Source organism: Cibotium barometz, chromosome 40, assembly GCF_041138505.1.
Source record: "Cibotium barometz isolate CiBa-2024 chromosome 40, ASM4113850v1, whole genome shotgun sequence".
Classification (NCBI taxonomy): Eukaryota; Viridiplantae; Streptophyta; class Polypodiopsida; order Cyatheales; family Cibotiaceae; genus Cibotium; species Cibotium barometz.
Window position 1 is genome coordinate 20,528,027 of NC_141085.1, and position 10,547 is coordinate 20,538,573.

The window sequence follows — 10,547 nt, forward strand, 5'->3', positions numbered from 1 at the left end:
TAAAAACGAGGAGCTAACTTAACAACAGGGTTAGTCTCAACATTTTTAAGACGTCTCTTTTCAATACGAGGCAAAACATATTGACCTTCTTGAAAAACCATGTGCTTTCTTTTCTTATTAGCTTGTTTAGTGTATTTCTCTTGTGCATTAGAAATAGCTTTACGAACATGATCATGAATGGAAGTGAAATCAATGGTGAATTGATCTGCAGCTTCAATAGTGTGTGACAAACGAGTAATAGGAGTAGGTAAAACTTTTTCATACACAATTGCAAAAGGTGCTTTTCCAGTGGATGAATGCGGTGTGTTGTTATATACAAATTGCAAAATATGGATATACTTATCCCATTGTTTAGGTTGTGATGAAACATATGCACAAAGTAAATCCAATAATGTGCTATTTGTCACTTCTGTTTGACCATTAGATTCAGGATGAAATGCAGTGGAAAAATCCAATTTAGTACCTAGATTATCAAACAATGTAGTCCAGAAATCAGCAAAACTTAGAATCTCTATCAGAAACAATCACTTGTGGTACACCATGATGTGTGAAAATGTGTTTAACAAACAAATGTGCAACTTGATGTGTAAGAGTCTTTTTACAAGGAAGGAAATATGCTTGTTTGTTAAACCTATTAATAATGGTCCAAATCATATCATTATGGTTTGTAGTCAATGGAAAACCAGTGATAAAATCCATAGAAATTTGTTCCCAAAGGAGCGTTAGGAATAGGAAGTGGCATGAGTAAACCAAGTTTCTTGCCCTTATAACTTTTCACTTTTTGACAAACATCACATTTAGACACAAATTTACCTACATCATTTTTCATGTTAGGCCAATAAAAGTCATTAGAAATAGTCTAGAATGTAGATGAAACACCTCGATGCCCCGCATAAGGTGGCTGATGTAATTCCTCTAAAATAGAATGTCTAAAAGGTCGAGTAATGCATAATATTTTCTAGAAGAAAAGATATCCATCATCATAGGAATACTCAGCAAAAGGAGTCCAATGATTTTCTCTCAATCTAGACCAAATATCACTAAAGTCAGGGTCTTGGTCATAAGTCTCACGCATAGAGTCAAAAGATGTATTCTCAATCACAGAAATATTTTGAATGGAATGTCTTCTACTCAAAGCGTCAGCAACTACATTTTCTTTACCAGGTTGGTATTGAATAATAGGCTGAAAACTTTGAATAAAAGTTACCCATTTAATATGTTTATCCGAAATAAGTGGTTGAGAAAAGTGTTTGATACTTTGCTGATCAGTCTTTATAAGAAGTTCTGAGCCCATCAAATAATGTTTCTAAATTTTCAATGCATGGACTACAATAGACAAATCCTTGTCATAGGTGCTATACTTACTTTCAGTGGGACGAAATTTCCTACTCTCGAAAGCAATGGGATGACCATCTTGCATTAATACAGTACCAATGCCCTTACCACTAGCATCGGTTACAACCACAAAGAAAGGACGTGAAAATTCAAGTAATTGTAACACAGGTGCATGAGTAAGTGCATATTTTAATGCAAGAAAATATTTCTCTTGAAGTTCAGTCCATTCATAGGATTTGGTTTTCTTGAGAAGTTCAGTGAGAGTGCGCCTTATATGCAAAATTACGTACAAATTTGCGATAATAGCTACACAACCCTAGAAAAGATTGTAATTCATGAAGATTCTTAGGATGTGGCCATGTCGCAATAGTTTTATTTTCTTGGGATCAACATCTATATGTCCCAAAAGTACTCAATCTCACTCTGGAAGAAACTACTCTTTTCGGGGATTAATGTAAAGTTCATTTTCCTTGAGAAAATTAAATACAATTTCCAAGTGTTTTTCGTGCTCTTCTTTAGATTTACTAAGAAACTAAGATATCATCGAAAAAGACAACCACAAAGTTTTGATGTTCAAGAAAGATCCTATTTATTATACGACAAAGTCATAGGAGCATTAGTAAGACCGAATGGCATCACTAAAAACTCAAAGTGACAAGTCTGAGTTCTGAAAGCAGTTTTATAGATATCTTGCTCGGCCATTCTTACTTGATGATATCTAGATTTTAGGTCAATTTTGCTAAAGGCGCTGGCTCCCTTTAATTTATCAAGTAGATCGTTAACTCTAGGAATTGGAAATCTATTCTTGATAGTGTTCTTGTTGAGAGCCCTGTAGTCTATACACATACGATAAGTACCATTTTTCTTTTTTACAAGAAGGACTGGTGCTCCATATGGTGAACTACTTGGTCTGATAAGTCCCCAAGAAAGAAATTCCTCGATTTGCGTCTGAATTTCTCTTTGCTCAAGAGGGCTAATTCACGTGCAAATAAATAAGTCCACGCCAAATATAACAAAAGTGGGCGGCTCAATAGGTGCACGCCCGATTACATCAAAATGGGGTGGCCAATAACAATACAAAATCTCGTAGTAGACACTACGGCAAAAATATCAAAACGAGAACCATCTTGGTAATAGCTCGCACCATATTGTCGCCATCACATCCCATTCAATCCGGCTTACGAGCACAAGGCCCATCAATCTCACCAACCTACAAGGTTGTCCATTCAAACACACTACGAGTTAGCAACAGATGCTACAAGTCCATGACAGAACATAAGTAATAAATCCAACACTTAGTTCTAGCTATCCCTAATTTCATATGTCCTACACATGGAATATTCGGAATCACCCAAGTGCCATGCTTCAAACATAGTGGTAATTAGGCATCCCCAATTAACCACAGAAGGATGGACGGACAAACCATGACATGGCCCATGTGCATGGCCAATTTCCAAGTGAGATAGGAACATGCATGGCTAGATTCCTATTGGACTTGATAATGTGCATTCATAAATGTAGGAACATGCATGGGAATTTACAAATGTGCGTGGTCGAAGAAGATAGGAACATGCATGGCCAGTTTTGTGTTTGACTTCTTGCGAACATACGTTCACCGATGAGAATATGCATTCCCACTTAATTATGTGCATACATTTGTTTGGCAGGTCTACCAATAGCTATGGTGGAAGTTTGGGCCATGTGGTTGTTCAGTTTTTAGCTGTTTTTATGATTATGGAATTTTTTCTGACCTTTCCTTTATGAGAATATTTTATGGATTTTCATATCAAACGTAGGAACATATGTTCCTGCTTGCGACATGCATTCATGTAGGCTCTGTCAAGCACGTATGTAAGCAAACTGGAGAAGAGCAGTTTTCACAGTTTTGGCAAAAAATATCCAAGTTTTGTCCTCTATTCTTGCGCATATTTTTGGGTTTTTAATTTGAAAGGATGCTTTAGATTTTCTTAATCTATCATGTAACCTAATGGTCTCGACCTTACATGCTCTTAAAAATGATTAATCATGAGGGATTTTACAAATATTGTATCTCCTAGATGGAGTACATGTCTCGTACATGTGCATCCTATATTTTATGGTAGTAGATTTAAAGAGGTGTTAGGGTGCAAGAGTGGCTTGGTTTTCAACAAAAGCTTGTGAGACTTAAGGATCTATCTATCTATGTTCCCCACATGAGCTAGTGGTTGTTAAGGATCGTAGGGAACACAACCTTAGAAACATCCCAATTTCTAGTGGTTGGTTAGATGGAGGAATTGTGTAGATGAAGATAACACTTGGGAAAATGTTGCTTCACTATCCAGATTTTTTCACCTAGTCTTCATCTCATTAGTAGGGGGAGAATGTTATGTCCCATGCTTGGACATAACGACACTAGTGTGATTAGATACCCGGTCGGACACAATTCTTATAGCAATGTAAAATAGTTATTGGGCTATATAGTTGGGATTATGGCTCATTTGTGTGAGAGCATGTGTGTGGAACTCTACCTTGGCGAATGGTACTCCCAAGGGGCCCAGTTTGTGGTTAGCCCACTAGTTAGACATGTTGTCAGTGACAATCATGTGGACTGGGGGTGCATGGTATGGGACATGTATGCCTTGAGGGTGCAGGTCTACTAGGGTTGTGTTGGTCTCTAGCTTAGGGATTGGCTTACCATTGTGTATGGTTTGGAGCCTATGGTTGGGTGGTGAGTGCTAGCCTATCCCTTCTATGGTCTAGTGGACTTTCATGTGCTATCCCACCCCTTTTATGGTGGCGGAGTGCTATAAGTCTACCCCTTCTATGTTCTCATGGATGTTCGTGTGTACTCATCATATGTGATTTGCAATGCTTTATACATCATTCTCGATCTTTCTTTTATGAGTATCGATCTTGGGTGGACACTTGATTCTTACTACGGGGTGCTAGTAGTAGGGAATCCTATTAAAACACTTTGGGGTGTTTCAGTATAGGGAATTGTACTGAAACACTCTAGGGTGTTTCAATAGGGAATCCTACTGAAATACTTTGGTGTTTCAATAGGGAATCCTATTGATCTCGATATTTCTTTTATGAGTATCGATCTTGGGTGGACACTTGATTCTTACTACGGGGTGCTAGTAGTAGGGAATCCTATTAAAACACTTTGGGGTGTTTCAGTATAGGGAATTGTACTGAAACACTTTGGGGTTAGTGAATCCTACTGAAACACTCTAGGGTGTTTCAATAGGGAATCCTACTGAAATACTGTGGTGTTTCAATAGGGAATCCTACTGAAATACTTTGGTGTTTCAGTATAGGGAATTGTACTGAAACACTTTGGGGTTAGTGAATCCTACTGAAACACTCTAGGGTGTTTCAATAGGGAATCCTACTGAAATACTTTGGGGTGTTTCAGTATAGGGAATTGTACTGAAACACTTTGGGGTTAGTGAATCCTACTGAAACACTCTAGGGTGTTTCAATAGGGAATCCTACTGAAATACTTTGGTGTTTCAATAGGGAATCCTATTGAAACACTATGAGGTGTTTCAATAGGGAATCCTACTGAAACACTGTGAGGTGTTTCAGTAGGGAATACTATGGTTGGGTGACAAGTGCTGGCTTACACTTCGATATTCTTGTAGATGTTCTTGTGTACGCAACGTATGATGTACATGATTTGTAGTGCTTTGGACGTGCATGCAGCATAGAGGTAGAGATTGAGCTCTCTCTCTCTCTCTCTCTCTCTCTCTCTCTCTCTCTCTCTCTCTCTCTCTCTCTCTCTCTCTCTCTCTCTATCTATCTATCTATCTATTTTCTTGTTACACGTTTGCACAAGATCCATTGTGGTGACACCAACGTTTTGGACCCTTCCTTCTCCACAAGATAGGCTTGTTCATTCAGGAACGGTGCAAACCGACTATGACCCTTGCATTCCTATCACTTCCTATCACTATTGAAACACTCTAGGGTGTTTCAATAGGGAATCCTACTGAAATACTTTGGTGTTTCAATAGGGAATCCTATTGAAACACTGTGAGGTGTTTCAATAGGGAATCCTACTGAAACATTGTGAGGTGTTTCAGTAGGGAATACTATGGTTGGGTGATAAGTGTTGGCTTACACTTCGATATTCTTGTAGATGTTCTTGTGTACGCAACGTATGATGTACATGATTTGTAGTGCTTTGGACGTGCATGCAGCATAGAGGTAGAGATTGAGCTCTCTCTCTCTCTCTCTCTCTCTCTCTCTCTCTCTCTCTCTCTCTCTCTCCTTTCTTGTTACACGTTTGTACAAGATCCATTGTGGTGACACCAACGTTTTGGACCCTTCCTTCTCCACAAGATAGGCTTGTTCATTCATGAACGGTGTGCAAACTGACTATGACCCTTGCATTCCTATCACTTCTTCTCTCGCGTAAGGCACAAGTGTTCCCATTTGAGTGAACATGATTTGGCATGTTCTTGTTTGGGTGAACACGATTTTGCATCTTCCTATTCATATTGCTATTAAGCTATATGCATGGACCAATGAAAATTGTCAACTTACTTGATGAACCAAGGCAAGTAGCAAAGCCTCGCAGATAGTGGTCAGGTTATGTGTGGCCTGTGATGCACAAGGTTATTGTTTCAAGGGTCCAAAGGGGGTCTTCATGGGTGCATAACACCATCTCATGCTTGATGTGTGAGCTCATCAAGGGACTCAATATTGGTAACAAGAGAGATGGTGTTCCTTGTCATTTGCTTCTTATATGGTTGTTGGCATGTGGAAATTGGGCAACAAATCCAATGTAAATGAATGAAGCGTAGATTAGAATTTCCTTTATTCGAAGGAGTATGAACAAGGAGACTACTTCAACAAAAGTATACTCTATGCCTCCATGCCTTCGATCATCAATGTAAAATTGAGATGTGAAGTCATTAAGATAGGCTAACACGCTTTGCCTAGTTAACAGGGCCATGCAAGTCACAGAAGCAGTAAATGCACGTGCTAGATTTCCATTCCCACAAAGAAGCGATTGCATCAAGTTGATCCAATTGGCCTAGTAAAACCCCAACTGTATCGATTTTGGCACAGTTTGAGAAATGGATGGCCACGTTACGATATTCCCTCATTGACCCAGTGCTAGCCTAAGCTGCTAATCTAAAGGTTTCCTTTGCAATGTGGGAAATGTGAGATGTGTCAATCAAGTTAGGCTGATGTAAAGGATTCCTTCTCAATGAATGATCATATTATTTGCTGAGGGCCACCCTAAATTGACACAAAAAATGCGTAATATTGATTGAGCACCAAATGTTGCGTGTGGCCAAGAAACAAAGGCACATGGATGGCCGTTAGAAACAACGGCTTTTTTAGGGCGCGCCGCGTCACGTCGGCACCAAATTCACAACGGCCGTCCAGGCTCGAGCGCGTGGAGGCCAGCCGCCGCCCAAACCTCTGTCGTTTATTAAAATCTACGACAGTTGGCTTGGCCGACCGGGACTGGCTCTTTTTTTGACTGCCACTTGTCAGATTCTCTCTCGTTGGCGAGCTCGGCGAAGAGCGCGAGGCGTAAATTTGGCGGAACATGGAAATTTTTGGTGCAAGCGCCAACCTGGCAAACAATGATGTGGCAGCTTCACGTGGCTGACAGCCAATGGCGGTGCTTCATAACGCGCGCTCCATGCACCATGATCTCCTGATAGGCCCTCTTTTCACGACGGAGACTGTCGGACCTACAGTTCGGGCGACGGATCCAAGGCTTGAGCCTTGAGGCCAGTTCTGCTGAATAACACACTCGAGGACAGGACGGTGTCCGACGGACCGTTCAGCTCTGTCGACGGACTGGGATCCGACCGAGATGTTCTTCCGACCGCCTCTCCTCGCCACTGTCCTGATTCTATCCTTCCATTCCCAATGGCTCGGCGGCGCGCAGGGGGACTTCACGCCACCGTTCAGCTACCTCCTCGACTGCGGTGCCGGCAATAATTCAACCATCGACGGCCGTCTTTGGCGACCAGATGGCTCCGTTGACTCCGTCCGCCTCTCCGCTCCGTCCAGCATCTCCGCCACCGCCTCCGCCCATCTCGCCGTCAGCTCCGATGCAACGCCGCTCCTCCAAACATCCCGCATCTTTCCCGTCACCTCTTCCTACAGCTTCTCCGTCAACGCTTCTTCCCGTTACTGGCTCCGTCTCTACTTCTACCCATTCTCCTACAAGTCGTACGACCTCAACTCCGCCGTCTTCTCCGTGGCCGCGGACGGATTTACCCTCCTCTCCGACGTCCACGTCGCCGCCACTATCCAAGCCTCCGCGTCCGCCTTCCTCTTTAAGGAGTATTCTGTCAATGCAACTTCCGACACTCTCACCGTCTCCTTCACTCCGGCGACAAGCTCAGTCGCCTTCATCAACGCGCTGGAGGTCACATCGATGCCGTCTGACATCATCCTCGATGATTCCAGTCCGCTGGGGTCAAACTCGCCGGAGTCACTGGGGATGTCCGGCACAGCTCTCGAATGTCTGTACAGGGTAAATGTCGGAGGTCCGGCAGTTTCTCCCGCCAACGATTCCGTGGGCCTGTACAGAACATGGCTCCCCAAAGAGAGCTTTCTCTTCACAACTGCCGGAGTGGAGAACGTGTCGACCAATCCGATGTCCGTCAGGTACTCTCCGACGCCGGACTACTTTGCGCCGCGCGTCGTCTACAGCACGGCATTGCAGATGGTGGATTCTCAGACGACAAGCAACTTGTTTAACATCTCGTGGGTTTTCTCCGTCGACCCAGAGTTCATCTATGTCGTCCGTCTGCATTTCTGCGAAATATTCTACAGCTCTGCGGGACAAAGGGTTTTCAATGTCTATCTGCAGAACCAGACAGCATACGCCTCTCTGGATCTCTTATACCTTAACGTTGCCGACACTGTCTACTACAGGGACTTCACTGTCAAAACCTCCGGCAACATTAACACACTCTGGGTCCAAATTGGCCCCACCCCAAATGCCGCGGTCACCCAAAACAATGCAATCCTTAATGGCATTGAAGTATGGAAGCTCAACAACTCTGCTGGGAGTCTTGACGGAGTGATCTTGCCGGAGCCCCCAAGCTTGGGGTCCGGGGGTGGCACCAAGCTTGCCCCAATCTTGGGAGGCATTGCTACAGGTATTTTTGTTATGGGATTAATCTTGGTAGTGGGTGCCGTCTTGTGTAGGAGAAAAGCCAAGGTTTACAAGCATTCCCCATCATCATGGTTCCCTCTTCCTATCAATGGCGGGAGCTCTGGAAGCATGGGCAGCAAGCTCTCTTCAAACTCACGCAAGAGTGCCACAGGCAGCTATGTATCTTCAGTTCCGTCCAGCTTGGGCAGATACTTCACCTTTGCAGAGATACAGGAAGCCACAAACAACTTCGATGAAACCCTTGTGCTAGGGGTTGGGGGATTTGGCAAAGTGTACAAAGGAGACATGGATGATGGCACCATTGTTGCAGTGAAACGTGGGAACCCAAGTTCTGAACAGGGAATAACTGAGTTCCAAACAGAAATCGAGATGCTTTCCAAACTCCGGCATCGGCATCTTGTTTCTTTGATTGGTTACTGTGAGGAGCATTGTGAAATGATTCTGGTCTATGAGTACATGGCCAATGGTCCTCTCCGAAGCCATCTCTATGGCTCAGATTTACCCCCCCTGTCTTGGAAACAAAGGCTTGACATTTGCATTGGGGCTGCCAGGGGCCTTCATTACCTTCACACAGGAGCAGCCCAAAGTATCATTCACCGAGATGTCAAGACCACCAACATCCTGCTTGATGAAAATCTAGTGGCCAAGGTATCAGATTTCGGCTTGTCCAAGACAGGGCCAACTCTTGACCGCACCCATGTTAGCACTGCTGTGAAGGGGAGCTTTGGGTACCTTGATCCCGAGTATTTCCGCAGGCAACAGCTAACAGAGAAGTCAGATGTATATTCGTTTGGTGTGGTTTTGATGGAGGTTTTATGTGCTCGCCCTGCCATTAACCCTGCTTTGCCAAGGGATCAAGTGAATATTGCAGAGTGGGCAATGCATTGGCAAAAGACGGGGATGCTTGATCAGATCATTGACCCACACCTAGCTGGCACTATCAATAAGGAGTCCTTGAAAAAGTATGGAGAGATAACTGAGAAATGCTTGTCAGAGCAAGGTATCTACAGACCTGCCATGGGTGATGTGCTATGGAATTTGGAGTATGCTCTGCAGCTGCAGGAGACAGCCATGAGAGCTGAGTTGGACGATGGCAGTCGCAATAAAATCATGGATTTGCCTGTTAGACTTACTGCTCAAGAGCAATGGGAGTCGGGTGTAGTTGAGGTTCACAGCCTGACTAGCTTAGCAAGTGAAGGAGATTCAGAAGATGCAACTGCTAGTGCTATTTTTTCGCAGCTGGTCAATCCTCAAGGAAGGTGAAGGCAGAGGTGGCTAATCCTTTCATTGCATGGTGCAGTTTGTCACTCAGCCAAAGTTTGTAAGGGCATGTCCACATGATGTGGACCTTCATTCTGAAATTGATCATGTACTCTATTCTGACTACCATTCTCAAGGTGACTATGATGTCACGAGCTTCGTGAGTCTCATATAAAACATTAATAGAGCCTTAGACTTATTGGGATTTATTTGTTTTTGTGCCTGAGACGTATTTGGTTTTTAATAAAGAAATTTATTGAAGAGATTTATTTGTTTTTGTGCCTGAGACTTATTTGGTTTTGACATGACAAGTAACAAAAGATGCTGTACTTGATTGAATGATTAAAAGAGCATTTGTTAGCCTTAGGAAAAGAGGCTGTGTGCAATGTGAACCAATTTCGAGGTTAGAAATGAGACACGACTTATCTTGATCATAGGAGCTGTTGGAAAGTGAACATTGCCTTGTTACTGGTATACACATCTTATATTTCCTTTTAATGGCTCTGCTTGTAATGGTTGTAGCAGAAAGGGTTTTTGCTGTAACTCTTGACGTGAACATTTATGTTTTATGCTTAGAAGATGTCCCATAAAAGAGAAAAAGCTGGGGCGGGGTTTTTTTTGTGGGTTGGGGGGAATGGCTGTTAACTCGGGGGATTACATATGGGGGCAAAGGGAAGAGTTGAGAGTGCTGGTGTGTGATGCCAGATGATGCTATCCATGCCTCTGGTTAAGGAAAGGTTTGGGGCTCCATATGCTTAAAAGTCTATTGTCTCTCCTCCATAGCTATGGAAATGACCTGAAAGCGCCCACTGCT

At 43.1% G+C, this 10,547-nt stretch overlaps 1 pseudogene across 1 annotated transcript; it reads left to right on the forward strand.

Annotated features, from left to right (window-relative positions):
* Nucleotides 1-6,956: 6,956 nt before the first annotated feature.
* LOC147615292 (receptor-like protein kinase THESEUS 1 pseudogene) lies at nucleotides 6,957-10,007 on the forward strand (annotated as a pseudogene). Its single transcript, XR_015262820.1, has one exon. The product of XR_015262820.1 is annotated as a receptor-like protein kinase THESEUS 1 pseudogene (transcript).
* The last annotated feature ends 540 nt before the right edge of the window (nucleotides 10,008-10,547 follow it).